This window comes from Cervus elaphus, chromosome 15 (genome assembly GCF_910594005.1).
Source record: "Cervus elaphus chromosome 15, mCerEla1.1, whole genome shotgun sequence".
Taxonomy (NCBI): domain Eukaryota; kingdom Metazoa; phylum Chordata; class Mammalia; order Artiodactyla; family Cervidae; genus Cervus; species Cervus elaphus.
In genome coordinates this window covers 29203818-29219009 of record NC_057829.1, presented here as the reverse complement: position 1 = coordinate 29219009, position 15192 = coordinate 29203818, and the positions used below count along the sequence as shown (strand labels likewise).

At 38.7% G+C, this 15192-nt stretch overlaps 1 protein-coding gene across 12 annotated transcripts in view; it reads left to right on the top strand.

The window, feature by feature from the left end:
* USP54 (ubiquitin specific peptidase 54) overlaps positions 1–15192 on the top strand; it is a 118761-nt gene that overhangs the window by 41396 nt on the left and 62173 nt on the right. Inside the window, exon 1 of one of the 12 annotated variants that reach the window (XM_043925452.1) lies at positions 608–639. The exons of 9 other annotated variants lie outside the window; for them this stretch is intronic. The gene's annotated coding sequence lies outside the window, so the exon portion shown is untranslated. Of the gene's footprint in view, positions 1–607; positions 640–3830; positions 3973–5664; positions 5761–15192 lie in introns of those variants that run through there. 2 more of the 12 variants (XM_043925446.1, XM_043925457.1) reach the window with 2 other exon arrangements.

Below are 15192 nucleotides of genomic sequence, written 5' to 3'. Positions count from 1 at the left end.
AGTTTTACCAGGTGACAGCTGCTGTTGTTTATGGGAACCTAATTTAAACCACAGACATGAAACAGAGTGCCCTTGTTTTGCAAAGAGGAAAACTGTGATTTTAAAAAAAAAATAACAAAAAAAAAACCAATAAAAATTTATTGACATATAATTCATATAACGCACAATTTAAAGTTTTATAATTCAGTGGTTTTTAGTATTTTTAGAGTTGAACAACCATCACCACAGTCAATTTTAGAACATTTTTGTCACCTCCAAAAGAAATGGTTTATCTCTTAGCAGTCACTTTCTATTTCTTTCACACCTCCTCTCAGCCCTAGGCAACCACTAATCTACTTTCTATCTCTGTAATTTGCCTATTATGGGTGTTTCATATAATTGGGATCATGCAACAGGAGATCCTTATTACTGGCCTTTTCACTTACAGTTTTCAATATTTACATGTTGTAGCATGTATTAGTACTTCATTCTTATAATGACTGAATACTATTCTGTGCAGTGAATATGTCACATTTATTTGTTCATTCATCTGTTGATGTATGTTTTGGTTGTTTCTGAAACTGTTGCCATTCCCCTCTCCAGGGAATCTTCCTGACCCAGGGATCGAACCCATGTCTCTTGAGTCCTCTGCATTGGCAGGTGGGTTCTTAACCAGCTGAGCCACCAGGGAAGCCCAATGAGTGGGAGGAGTATTCCAGTTATTTTGGAGAAGGAGCAAAGATTAACAGAATGAATTGGACTGTTGCCTACTTTTTGGTCTTTGATGGCTGGCCTCAGAATTGTTGTAGCACTGGTGGGTGTGTCACTTAGATGGCTGATGTGTTACAATGAGTAAACTGAGGCTCAAGGTCTTGTGGAAGTTGACTGGTTCACCATCTTGGACCTGTTTGGCTCTAATCAGTTTATGTTGTGTCCTCAGGCTATGTCATTCTTTTAAAGGTTGTGCCCTGCCCCCTTCCTTCCTGTTTCACCACCAGGAAGAAACTTAAGTCAGACCAAATATGGGCCAAACAAGATTTTCAGAGACAACCCCAAAACTAACCCTCTTAGCGTAAAACCTAAGACAGTGAGCCATGTGGCAGAGCAGTTCTCCTGGGTTCCCTTACCCTCCTGCTCTCCACCCCGGCGCCCCTTCCCAATAAAGTCTTTTGCTTTGTCAGTACATGTGTCTCCTTGGACAATTCGTTTTCAAGCCTTTGGAAGGGGTCTCCTGGCAACATCTTGACCTAGTAATCATGCCACAAAAACACTCCTACAAGCAATTTGGCACTCATCTAGCACAAAGCTGTAGTTACTTAATTTATTTTTGGTTGAGAGGCCCAGTGGTTGACATAGGGTTCTCTTTATGAGATAGACTCTCCTATGCAATCCAATCTCCTCCTATGAAAAGGAAATAAGAAAAGTCCAAAAATAACTTTTACAAGGCAGAATGTGAGTACACAGGAGAGTTTTGTGTGAAGTATTTTCTAATGGGCTTCAAAAAAGATTAGTCCATTAATGTGAGATTGCCTATGGATCACCTCCCTTACCTGACTGAGATGAGAAGTCATGTTAATTTAGTTGCATTGTAACCAGGGTTGAAGCTCTGTAACTCTGCCCCAGTACGCTAGTTTTATTTGATTAATTCCACAATGAATATGTCGACTTAAAAATATTCACAACCTAAAGGTTGAGAATTATATCTGGTGGAAGTTTTTAGGACCTAAGTCCAAGAGGCAGCATCTCAAGTAACTCTGAGAGATCACTTGGAGCTGAGGGAAGGAGCCAGGTTATACAGAAGTTTTTCAACAAAGTGCAGGTAGTCTGAACATCAAAAAATTGTTAACTGAAGAAAGCCAGATATCCCAAGTTAAGAAATTTAGCGCTTTTCTCTGTATGGGAAGATGCAAGAATCTGGGCTCACTGTAATCATTCCTTGCTTATGTAACTCACTTATCTGGAGCTGGGCTTCCTTGGTTGCTCAGGTGGTAAAGAATCTGCCTGCAGTGCAGGAGGCCCCGGGTTCAATCCCTGGATTGGGAAGATTCCCTGACAAAATGGCAACCACTCCGGTATTCTTGCCTGGGAAATCCCATGGACAGAGGAACCCAGTGGGCTACAGTCCATGGGTTGCAGAGAGTTGGACACAAGTTAGCAACTAGTGCTTATCTGGGGCCAGTATCCTATGTTTTTATATCCTGAGCTTCTTTTCCTCAGGGCTCATCATAGGAAATAGTTGTAGTCTGATGGCTACAGGTATACACACACACACACACACACACACACACACACACACACACACGTATATAAATGAAAGTGAAAGTGTTAGTCACTCAGTTGTGTCTGACTCTTTATAACTCCATGGACTGTAGTCTGCCTGGCTCCTCTGTTGATGGAATTCTCCTGGCAAGAATATTGGAGTGGGTAGCCATTCCCTTCTCCAGGGGATCTTCCTGAACCAGGGATCGATTCCAGGTTGTCTGAGCTACCAGGAAAAACATATGTGTGTTTGTGTGTGTGTGTATACACATAGGACGGCTGCAATTTCTGATGACTGTGACATCCTTGTTTATTGATATGGCAGGAAATAGTCCTTTTCTGGAATATATAACCATCTCTTAAGGACTTGATTGGAGAGCTTGACCCTGATATTTGTACATTCTTTTTTTGTATTTAGCACTGATCATAGAAATTTTGTGCCTCACATTTTGAAGTGACACTAACATCCCCATCTTCCACCAAGCACTAGGAGACCTGAATTAGAATGCTAATGATGAGCAAAAGAGAAGCAACAGTATTTTTTTTTTTTTTAATTTGGGTACTTTCCTTATTGCAGAAGGACTACTTTAGTATATTGTTAAACTATAAGAGCTTAATTAGTTTTGGGCAGTGCCTGCATTTGTTTAGCTTTACCAATAAATCTTAATTAAATCTTTAAAGAAATCAACTCATACATTTTATCTCAACCTGTGAAAATAGAACAGACCTTCCTTCCTATTTGGCGAGGGTTCTGCTGGTGAGTTTTTTCATCAGTATGCTTATAAAACAACTCCTTTCAATAAAACTGGTTTATAACAGGGAGTAAGTAGTACATAGAAGGGTGTGTGTTGGTCCTCTGGGGCCTTTGTGCCCTGCCTGCAAATGTAAGTTCTGGGTGGACTGATCACATGTTTGGGGGTAGGACTCTGCCTGCTGATTGTTCTTGATGATATAATTTGTTTGGCCTCTTCCCTGAGAGAAGTAGGGAAGCTCTTTCACTGTCTTTACTTTTCAGGTTGGGACCCTTTGAGATTTCAAGCTTTTAAAAATTGATTCTTGAATCTAACAGCTCAGTTCACACAAAAATTTTCTTTAAGAGTATCTTTTTTTAAGGTAGTTGAAATAGTTTTGCCTCTTAAAATAATTTAATTCAATTTAAGTCTAGATAGTCTTAGAATTGTGAATTAAGCATTTAAAGATTCACACTGTTACGTGTCTTCTAGTGCTCCTTTTGACTGTTAGTGCAAAGGACTGTTTTTTAGTGCTAGCCCTCCATTTGAAAGCAGCTGCCAGTCTGCAGACCTTATTGTTATACTGCTGACCTTTGTCATCAGGAATGCTCCTGGAGGAAACTGACTCCTAAATGTTTTTCTTAAGCCTCTATGAAGTTTGTGATATGTCCTTTCAAGTTACTTTTGGTTAGTTCCTTAAGTTTACTTTGTGTTTAGTTGGAAGCTCCATCTTTTTAGCTTTATCATGAGTTATCAGTGCTGAGCTCCTGGTAGGTGGTAAAAAGAACTGTCCTTTCCCTGTTACCCTGTTCTGTGGGAAGCCTTTGTGGTTTGGAGTCACAGTTTCCCATTGTTGTCGGCTGCAGTCGTCTCCTCCCTCCGTACCCTTCCCTCCCCAGAGCTCCGGCTCTTCCCTTGCCCCTCCCCATTCCTGTATCTCTTGTCCCACAAATGCCCTTGTGATTGCTGAAGGCCTTTTGCTGGGAGTTGAGTCTGTGCTCTGGTAAGTGTGTGCTTCTGGTAAAACTGGATGGATGGAGGGATGTAGGGAACTGATCAGTCTTTGTGAAGTGTCGCTTTTAACAGCAAAAGTTTAAACTTTGAAATTGAGGTTATAGGACTCCTAACTTTCAGAAGGCTTCCTTAAAGAAGCTGACCGTTGTTTCTGTTCTTCCCTCCTCTGATTCAATTATTAAGGCTTTAGAAAATTGATTTTTATTATTGGTTTAGAAACCCATTCTCATAGATTTTCTTGAGCTTATAGAATTAAAGATAAGGGATGTAGATTTAAATTTCCTTCAGATAGAAGATTATTTGTGATTTCTTTATATTTATTTTCAGTATTAACATATTGATGAAAGTAATAACAGAGAAAAGACCTTATTTTGTGGCTAAACTGAAAAGTAGCACTTATTTCAAGAACCGGAATGATTCTTTTTTCCTCTCAGCAGAATGTTGGCAAAATTCACTAAGATTTTGGCAATATATTGTCAGTTCTGGGAAATGGTTTGCTGAGTACTTGAGGATAACAGATGCTTCTGGGAATTATTTTTGGGAAGTTAGATTTGTTCATTCGCACCTTCTCTCTTGAGATGTGAGATCTATGATATTTTTGTAAGTAAAATATTTAATATTTTGGTGTTCAGCGTAAGGCAAATATCAGTTTCATAACGGGCTTTCTATTTCCTTGGGTTATACATTTTGATTCTCAACTAAAAAACAGTATGTGTGTGTGTATGTGTGTGTGTGTGTGTGTATGTATTGACATTGAATGGATGATCCTATGGTATTTTAAACAGTTATAAAGTTGTAGACCTTGGGTTCTTCAGAAGTACTGCTGATTAAAAGTTGCTTTTTATGGAAGACGATATGAAGGAAAACTTATTTGTGGGATTTCATTGAAGTTCAGTTGAGTCACTTATTCAAGTGATAGGTGCACTTGTATAATAATGAATTCCTGAGCTCCTACTATGTGACAAGTGCTAGTTCCTATGGCAAGTGCTTTGCATTTACTTCTAATTTCCAGTACAACCTTGTTAAGTAGGCAGTATTATCCCCCCGGGAAAGAGTTGTGCATGAGTAGAACATGGGTATTACTTTTCTGGAAAATGAGAGAAATAATGCCTACTTGGTAGATTAATCATGAGAATTAAAGGATGTGCCATGAGTCTGGTGCCTAGCACGGAGTTGGTGTTCACTAAGTGATGGCTTCCCAAGTGGCACTGTTGGTAAAGAACCTGTCTGTCAATGCAGGAGATACAGGGATGGGGGTTTGGTCCTTGCACTCAGAAGATCCTCTGGAGAAGGAAATGGCCACCCACTCCAGTGTCCCTGCCTGGAAAATTCCATGGACAGAGGAGCCTGACAGGCTATAGTTCGTGGGCTCGCAGAGAGTCGGACACAACTGAGGAACGGAGCACGTGGCACAAGAGGTGGCTAGTGTTATTATAATTTTACAGCTGGGAGAGTCGCTGAAGGTCTCTCAGTTGTCAGTGTTAGAAGTAAGATCTGAACTGGCTTAAAACCGGGAGTCTGGCAGCATGTTTTTGCTTGAGTATTGGGAAGGCTTCTAGAGTAAATTTCGGGGGACTCCTGCCCACCCCTCCACTCCTTTCCGTGGTGTCCTCCGTCGCCTTCCCAGTCACGCGCTCAGCACCTCACACTGGGCTTGCTTCTGCCTCTCAGTGCCAGTGCTCTCCCGGCAGAGATGAGTCAGGTCAGTGCGGTCAGTGGCTTTTGACAGAGCCATCATGCTTTCATTATTGTTTGTGCTGAAATAATTCGGGTAATGGTAAGTTCATAATGATTCATAAAGAGTGAATGGTTGTAACTGAGCATTTAAGTTAAAGAAAAAACCTCAGTGGTTTAAAAAATTAGAAAAAAACTTTGATTCTAAGATATTGAGCTAAAGGATAGTATAAGGCAACTTTATTTAATGCATAGTTATAATTTTGCTGTCTTGGTGCCTATAATTGCTGTTGATTCTCTTTCCTTTATCTGCCATTGTTACTAGTTTGGATATTAGCTGTATATGAGTAGAATGTTGTATTTGTCCTGCTGGCTATTAGGTAAAGTATCTTTCTTCCGTAGACCTTTGGGAAACAGAAGATGTGATTTAGGTATGATATGATTTAGGAAGTAGATTCAGGGAAGAAATAAAGAGGTGACTGATTATGCTTATAACTGAGTTATCTCTAAATTGAAAAATGTGTTTTAAAAAATTTAGTTCTTCATTTATTTATTTAACAATCATTGAACATTTGTTTAAGGTAAGGGAATGTAACTTTCTACTTTGTATTCTAATAAAGTACTTATGTATTGGGTAAGCACTGATTAACAAAGTTCCTGAGACAGAGTAAGTCCCAGTTGGTGGGGAACAGTATTTAGAAAATCTTTTGGGAAATGAACTAATTATAAATGACTACTCCTTTCTAATAGGGTGTGACTGTCATTAGTCATCATTACTATAACTTACCAGCTGAGTGACTTCTTCAAACAGGTTTGTTGAGTGGAGTGGATTTCTAGTATTAGGAAGTACCAGGAAGATGAGGCTGGGGAAGGGTAATACAGATGACTCTTGGACAACAGGGGATGGAACTTCATGGGTCCACTTATATGCAGACTTTCTTCAATAAATGTACATATTCCTTATTAAGTAAAATGCTGGGCATATATGGAGAAGAAATCTTCTATTCTGTTTTAAGGGGAACAGTGATACTTGAGGTTGGAAATATGCATGGGTTAAGACTGTGGAAGACCATTTAAGTCCTAGGAATTTTGACTCTAAGTATTTTGTCACTGAAGTTTTTTGAGCTAAATATTGATAGTGATTGTTCAGTTGGTTAGTTGTGTCTGACTCTAGGACCCCTATGACTCTGTGAGCTGCAGCACTCCAGGCTTCGCTGTCCTTCACTATCTCAGAGTTTGCTCAAACCCATGTCCATTGAATCCGTGATGCCATCCAGCCATCTCATCCACTGTCGTCCTTTTCTCCTGCCTTCAACCTTTTCCAACGTCAGGGTCTTTTCCAGTGAGTTGCCTCTTTACATCATGTGGCTAAAATATTGGAGCTTCAACTTTAGCATCAGTCCTTCCAGTGAGTATTCAGGACTGATTTCCTTTAGGATTGACTGGTTTGATCTCTTTGCTGTCCAAGGGACTCTGACGAGTCTTCTCCAACACCACAGTTCGAAGCATCAATTCTTTGGCACTCAGCCATCTTTATGGTCCAACTCTCCCATCCGTACATGGCTACTAGAAAAACCAATAGTTGAATTGTATTGAGAATGCATTATTTTTAGAATACATTTTCCTTCATTTTGATATGGCTTTCTGTTTGTGCTATCAATTATAGTTTAATCTCATAGAATTTTTATAGTAAGTGTATGTGTGCCTGTGTTTGTGTGTATAAGAGAGAGAGGGAAAAGGAAAGAGAGACGATTGGTATGGGGATGCAGTTTTCATAATCATAGTTACTACTTGTGAAACTTCTATTTTGTATCTGGCCCTGAGTATTAGAATTTTGTTACAGTACTCTCAATAAATCACATTTATTACAGGTGGTAAATGACCTGAACGTGATGGAACAGGATTGGAATGTAGGTTCACCTTATTCTTCTTTATGATAATTATCATCAAAACATTTATTTATTAATTTTTGTCATCAAAACATTTATGCCTCATTTACTAAGTACTAGATACTGGGCTAATTTTACACACACACACACACATACGCACACACACACACACACAGAGTTTCATTTAATCCTTATAAGAGTTCTATGGGAGACATGTTATTTTTTAATCCCACCTCATTATCAGAGACTTCAATAATTGATTCAATAAGTTGGTCAAGATGATACAATGTTAGGTGATAGAGTCTAAAGCTGTTCTGCTCTGTGAACTCTAGCTCCGTACCTTTTAGAACTCACGTTGTACTCTCTTAGAGTGGCGCCTCCGGGATCTCCGCTGTGAGTACGGCGTTTCCTGAGGCTGTGTAACGCAGTTGCTTTGAACATGTTCTTCCCACTGTCTTGCTGCCTCTCTTATGCTCATGTGTGCTCAGTTGCTTCAGTCGTGTCTGACTCTTTGCGACCCCATGGACTGTAGCCTACCAGGCTGCTCTGTCCATGGGATTCTCCAGACAAGTATACTGGAGTGGGTTGCCATGCCCTCCTCCAGGGGATCTTCCCAACCCAGGGATCGAACCCTCGTCCCCTGTGTCTCCGGCATTGCAGGTGGATTCTTTATCCACTGAGCCGCCTGGGAAGCCCACTGCCTCCCTTACAAGTCAGTAAATTATCTATATAGCTTTGGATCTTTGTAAGGTGGGGCTAAGTAGTGTGCAACTGTCATTTCTTAGTTATTTAGTTTGTCAGTTATAACAAAGTGAAACTTGCCTTGGTTTTTTTTTTCTAGCTGGTTTTGGACGGATTTGTGGTAAATGACAGTTTTCCAAGTTCTCACATAAGAAAAAAATAAAGCTTTCTGTCCTTTATCAGCATAGAGTTTTTCTTGTTGTACATGATGTAATAATTTGAGGCTGCCAAAGTCCAACCCACAGGAAATTGTTTGAGTTGGGTAGCAGTATTCACTGGGGAGTTTGCAATAATCAGCCCATAAATCAACATAGTGTAGCCTTTTTTTATGGTTGTAGATGCTATCTCTGTTTATTTTTGAGCTTGAATCAAAAGCAAATATTGATTCACTTATATAGTCTTCATTAGACAAAAATGTCTGCAATATCTCAAGCTAGATATGGAGATTTGGGGGACTCATTTAAGGAGAGTCAGAGTTTATCAGAATGTTGGAATTGATTGTTCTAGGTACTTATCCCTTCAAACAGAGAGTTTCCTCTTTAAATAAATGTTCAGTGATTCAGTGCCTGTTATATTCAACTTCTCTGTGGAATGAAAGAGACCCTTTAGGAATATATGAGGTAGTCCTTGTACACAGGTAACTGTAATATGAGAGAGGATGGGAATGCTCATCTTGGAGTGGAGGATGAGTGAGGGGCACTTCACAGGGGCTCAGACATCTGATCAATTGATCCAGTTACATCTTCTACAAATTCATTTGTGAATGAGTGAGTAGAAGATGTAACTGGAAAATGGTGGTAAGGTCTAATGACTCAAACTTTGTGTAAGTGCCAGACATGTTTAATTCAATTTTATAAGTTAGTAGTTAATTTTACTAGCAGAATATGTGAATATAAAAACATGCAAAATAGAAAAAGAAAACAAAATAAAAACATGCAATAAAAAAAACGCAAACACAATCATGAACATGAGTCACTAACAAAAACTGTCAAAGTAGGTCCTGCTGACTGCTTTGGTTTTCTTTAAGTTTACTATTTGTTCATGTTTTTGCCCTGATAGTGGAATAAGTGGACTGGAAAAAATTATGGGAGAGAAACTTGTGGAAACGCCATCCATTAATTTCTCCCCTTGTGAATTATAAAAATGCCATTTATTTTTTTTTAAGTACCATTTTTCTCTAGCCAAAAGACTCTTCATCACTAGAAGCCATTGAAAAGGGGAGTGGTTGGACATGACTGGGCGACTGAACTGAACTGAATTCAACTCTAATGAAACTCTCCATTAAAAAAAAAATTGTTCCTATTAAAAAAAAAAAAAAAGAAAAAAAGAAAAGGGGAGTGGTATGGTATTTTAGGAGTCCTCTGGTGGTTACATATACAGCAATGGAGGTCTGGCAATGAGTCAGTGATGTGGTATAGTAGTCCAGTGGGGAGAGGATCTGAACTTAGCAGCAGTAGCAATGAGAACGGAATGAAAAGAAATAGAAATTGAAATCTAGCCTCCTGTTTTTAAATAGGAAATAGTTACCAATTATTAAACAGCTTTCATATTGTTAGGATCTTAGGTGTCTCAATGATTGGTTACCTCTGGTCCAGAGTCCTTTCATTCTATTATAGGGAAAATGAGTTTAAATTCCAATTTTAGTTTTACTTTAAGGAAATTGTAAACTAAATATAATTTATCCATGGATTATAGATAATTTAGAAAATAGAGAAAAGAGGGGAAAAAAATGCATCACCCTAACAAGACCCCTGTCCTTTTACATTTACTTTTTCTTGATCTTACAGATTTAAAAACTTTTCTAATAGTTCATTCCAGGTAAATCAAGCTCTGAGAAACAGACTTCTGAACTTAACCCATTAACTGCTGAACTGTGAGGGTAAACATGATAAACCTGTAGATTTCAAACAAGTCTTCATTGAACTCTTAAGTTTCCCATGATCACAAACTATTAGTCCACCTACACTTGTAAGTGTAGAAAGTTAATCCTCCAAATACCTCTGTTCCCCACTGGGGCCAAGCTGTCATCTCCCTCAGTGAAGTATTTGCATAGTTAAAAAGTTTTTTGTTTTGAACCAATTTGGGACTTACAGAAACGTTGTAAAGATAGTAGAGTGTTTTTAGATATCTCTTACTCAGCTTCCTTTAATGTTACCATCTTGTATAACCATAGTACAATGATTAGAACCAGGAAATTAGCATTGGTTCAATACCATTAAGGAAAGACCTTCAAGCTTCACTAGTTTGTTCATCATTGTTCCTTACTGAGGATTCTATCTAGGATCTCATATTGCATTTCACGCTTTTTTCTTCGTTAGTCTCCTATGTTCTGTAAAAGTTTCTCAGTCTTTCTTGTCTTTTATACCTCTGACATTTTGGGAGAGTATTAGTCAGTTATTTGGTCAAATGTCCGTCAATTTAAATTTGTCTTATTTTTTTTTTTCCCTCTCATGATTGAACTGAGATGATAAGGTTTAGGCAAGACTATCACAGAAATGTGTTTTCAATGCATTATTACCATGGAATTCATAATATTATTATTTATTTTTGCTGGTGATGTTTGACCTGATCACTTGGTTAAGGGCCTTTCTGTCTGGTTTCTCTACAGTAAAGTTAAAATCTTTCCCTTAGTGCTTAATAAATATCTGGTTGGAGATATTTTGATACTGTCATTTGCATGAACATCATGGAATTCTCTATGCATGGAATTAGTAGTATTACTTAGGGACCTCACTGAACTTCATTTAATGATCATGAAATGAATTTCCTTAAGAGACCTATCCCCTTCCAGGGTACTTGAACCTTATTCCTGGTTTCATCAAAGGACCCTCAGGTTCTGCAGGAACAAATCCCTTCTAGTCTTTACTGGTGTCAGTCACACTTGTATCCCATTCATAATGAAGTCTCCAGTGCTAATAAGCTGTATGTCTCTGAACCCCCTTCACCCCTCTGTCTCTTAGGGTGATGGGCTCTTCCTGTGGTCCAGTGTCCTTTCAGGCCTCATTTCTCTTTGGGCATAAGCCAGTTTCATTTCACCAAACATTTGAATGACTACTTAGGGTTTTTTTCAGAAATAGAGGCTAAGAGCAGCTTAGCTGTTTGGTGTGGAATACAGTAGTGGATAGTCAGGTAGCTGCGTCTGTAGCCTGGTTTAATACTTTGGCCTGAGAAATATGGCAGCACATTATGATGTATTGTGTATACTCATTGTGAAGTAATCATTCTCTGTGTTTCGTTAATACAGAGAAATAAAATGATTTCTTTTCCTGAAGGTCATCAGCTTCTAGAGCTTTATTGCTCTAATGCTGTCAGTCTTGAGCCTTTTAATTTAGCCCTGCCATTTCTACTCTGTCAACTCTGGGTCTGTAGTAGAAATTATCAGTCTGCCTAAGAATGAAAAATCCAAATGTAAACCAGACAGTACAATTTAGGTCTATTTAGTGCTAAGAAAACTGGAAACAGTGAATAACGTATTAGAAGTTTGATTAGTAAAATACAATTTTATTAGTATTACTGAATTCAAAGTAGTTTTTTGAATTAAATATTTTTTCAAGTAACATGTACGATAGAAGTCCATTTTCTGTAATGTGATTCAGATTCTATGGGTCCTGGAGCTTATATGATTGAGGGGACCCACTTTAAGGAAAACATTTTTTAAAACAGAAAATTGAATATTGATTGGGCCTGAGGGCCTGTGCAAGAGAGGGCCTTGAAATTTAATCTTCATGGTTTCTTAAGTCTGCTTCTGGATGTGGGAATCTGCAAAAAGCTTGGGACCCACTGTTTTCTGTCATTTCACACAGGGGAAAGGTTTTTACCCTGTCTGCAGGAAGTTAGTGTGTTCAGATTGGGAACAATATGGGACATAAAGCTTAATAACTGTATTTCACTAATAGGTAATAAGATGACACACTTCCTTCCCAATTTTGGCTTCTAAGCTTCCTAGGAGTTTACTTGATGTTAGAGACAACAAAGTGAGGCAGGCTGTTTTGACTTAGTAAATGCCAGTAGTGATGATTAAATAAGTCTAAAGTAGATTACTTTAAAGTAGATTAAAGGTTAAATAAATATAAGAATTTATGCTCAGATTTTTAATTTCTTCATGATTCAGCCTTGGTTGTTGTTGTTAAGTCGCTCAGTCGTGTCCGACTCTTTGCAACCCTGTGAATTGCAGCCCTTCAGACTTTCCTGTCCTTCACTATCTCTTGGGATTTGCTCCAACTCATGTCCATTGAGTCAGTGATGCCATCCAACCATCTCATCGTCTGTCATCCCTTTCTCCTCCTGCCTTCAGTCTTTCCCAGAATCAGGATCTTTTCCAATGAGTCAGCTCTTTGCATCAGGTGGCCAAAGTATTGGAGCTTCAGCTTCAGCGTCAGTCCTTCCAATAAATATTCAGGGTTGATTTCCTTTAGGATTGACTGGTTTGATCTCTTTGCAGCACAGGGGACTCTCAAGTGTCTTCTCCAACACCACAGTTCAGAAGCATCAATTTTTTGGCGCTCAGCCTTCTTTATGGTCCAACTCTTACATCCATACACAACTACTGGAAAAACCACAGCTTTGACTATATAGACTTTTGTCGGCAAATATAGATTCTTCAGTAAATTATAAGTAAACTGCTCCACAAATGAACAGAAACCAGAAATGTGAGCAAATTTTCTGGTTACTGTTTGTATATCTCAGTGTAGTCCAGTTTGACTTCCTATTGTTTGGGTTACTTTTGGCTTTAATCACTAGTAATGGGGCTACTGTTCCTTCATTAGAAACTGAGATACTTTTCATGGTTTTCTTGTCATTCTTTAGACCTTCTAAAATGTTACCCTGTTTCTTGTAACAGATTGAGTTGTTTACCTTTTCATGTTAATCTTTGTATTTTTAAAATAATTGTAAAATTTAAATGTTTCTTCAAGCACATGGCTCAATAGTACTGATATGTACCTTGCTCTGTGTGAGGCCTATTATTGTTCTTTTTGTACAATTAGAAGACTTATTCCTGTTGGCTTGCAACTTTCTCATATCCTGAGGTGCCCAAAAAGAAATTTACTTCTCTATTTTTAGGCCCAGCAGTTCACTCATAATTTATTCTTTGTTTTGAAAACTTGCTTGGACATACCTATCATGTTAAATCTCAGTCATTGTGTGAAATAGGTATTGTAAAGCTGTTTTTTTTTTTTATTATTATTTTTTTTTATTAGTTGGAGGCTAATTACTTCACAACATTTCAGTGGGTTTTGTCATACATTGATATGAATCAGCCATAGATTTACACGTATTCCCCATCCCGATCCCCGCTCCCACCTCCCTGTAAAGCTGTTTTATAGACCCAGAAAACAAAGTTCAGGACAGCTACGTTGTTTGGGATTACAGAAAGTAATAAAAATGTGGAAATTGAGCCCATATTTTCCAACTGCAAGTCTTGTCCCAGTCCTCTTAATAACATCATAGTTGTTGTGTGTGTGTGTGCGCTCACTCAGTCATGTCCGACTCTTTGGACCCCACCGACTCCAACCCACCAGACTCCTCTGTCCATGGAATTTTCCAGACAAGAATACTGGAGTGGGTTGCCATTTCCAGCTCCAGGGGATCTTCCTGACCCAGGGATGGAACCCTTGTCTCTTATGTGTCCTGCATTGGCAAGCAGATTCTTCACCACTGCACCACCTGGGAAGCCCCAATATCATAATTACTTTACATCATTTACTCCTTACAACTTGACCTTACATTGTATTTCATACTCTCCTTTTCATAGAAATAGTATTCCAGCCTTGTTTTCTTTTTGGAGAAGGAAATAGCAACCCACTCCAGTATTCTTGCCTGGAGAATTCCATGGATGAGGAGCCTGGTGGGCTACAGTCCATGGGGTCACAAACAGTTGGATACAGCTAAGTGACTAATACTTATTTCCTTTTAATTTGACCTCATGAGTGAGTGAGTGAAGTAGCTCAGTCGTGTCCTACTCTTTTCGACCCCATAGACTGTAGCCTACCAGGCTCCTCTGTCCATGGGATTTTCCAGGCAAGGGTACTGGAGTGGGTTGCCATTTCCTTCTCCAGAATTTGACCTCATAGCTCTACATTTTTTATTTTTTCTTATGTAATTTTAAATTGTTTTATTATTTGCAGATATCAGTTCCTTTTCAACTTAAGAAAATAATTAAAAACTTATAAACAAGTTCTACAAAATGGAACAAAGAATTTCCGTATACCCTTCAGCCAGATTTATTTATTGGTAACATTTTGCTGTTTTCAATTTATTGTTTTCTCTCTCCTCCTGGGTATACATAAGTATGCACACATACAAGTCTTCTTTTCTGAATAATTTCAGAGTAAGTTGCAGACATTATGCTCTTTTTTTTTTTTTTTGACATTATGTTCTTTTACCCCTAAAATACTTCAGTATTGCCTAGGAAGTTCTTTTTCTTTTAAAAATTGGTTGTTAGGGACTTCCCTGGTAGTACAGTGGATAGGAATCTGCCTGTCAACCCAGGGCACATGGGTTCAATCCCTGGTCCGGGAAGATTCCACATGCCGCAGAGCAACTAAGCCTGTGTGCTTCAACTACTGAGCCCACAGGCTGCAGCTACTGAAGCCCATGTGCCTAAAGCCTGTGTTCTACAATAAGAGAAGCCACTGCAGTGAGAAGTTCCAGCACTGCAACTAGAGCATAGACGCTGCTTGCCACAACTAGAGAAAAGCCCGTGCACAGCAACGAAGGCCCAGTGCAAACAAAAATAATAAAAATAAATAGGCGGCGGTTTCTGTTCTGTCTGTTGAGCAGTGCTTCTTCCCTCCTGGAGCGCCTGTATAGACGACGGAGCCATGGTCGAGGTAAAAAAATAAAATAAAATAAAAAATAAAAATAAATAAACTGCTAAAAGAAAAAAAAAAAGAAGATTGTTAGAT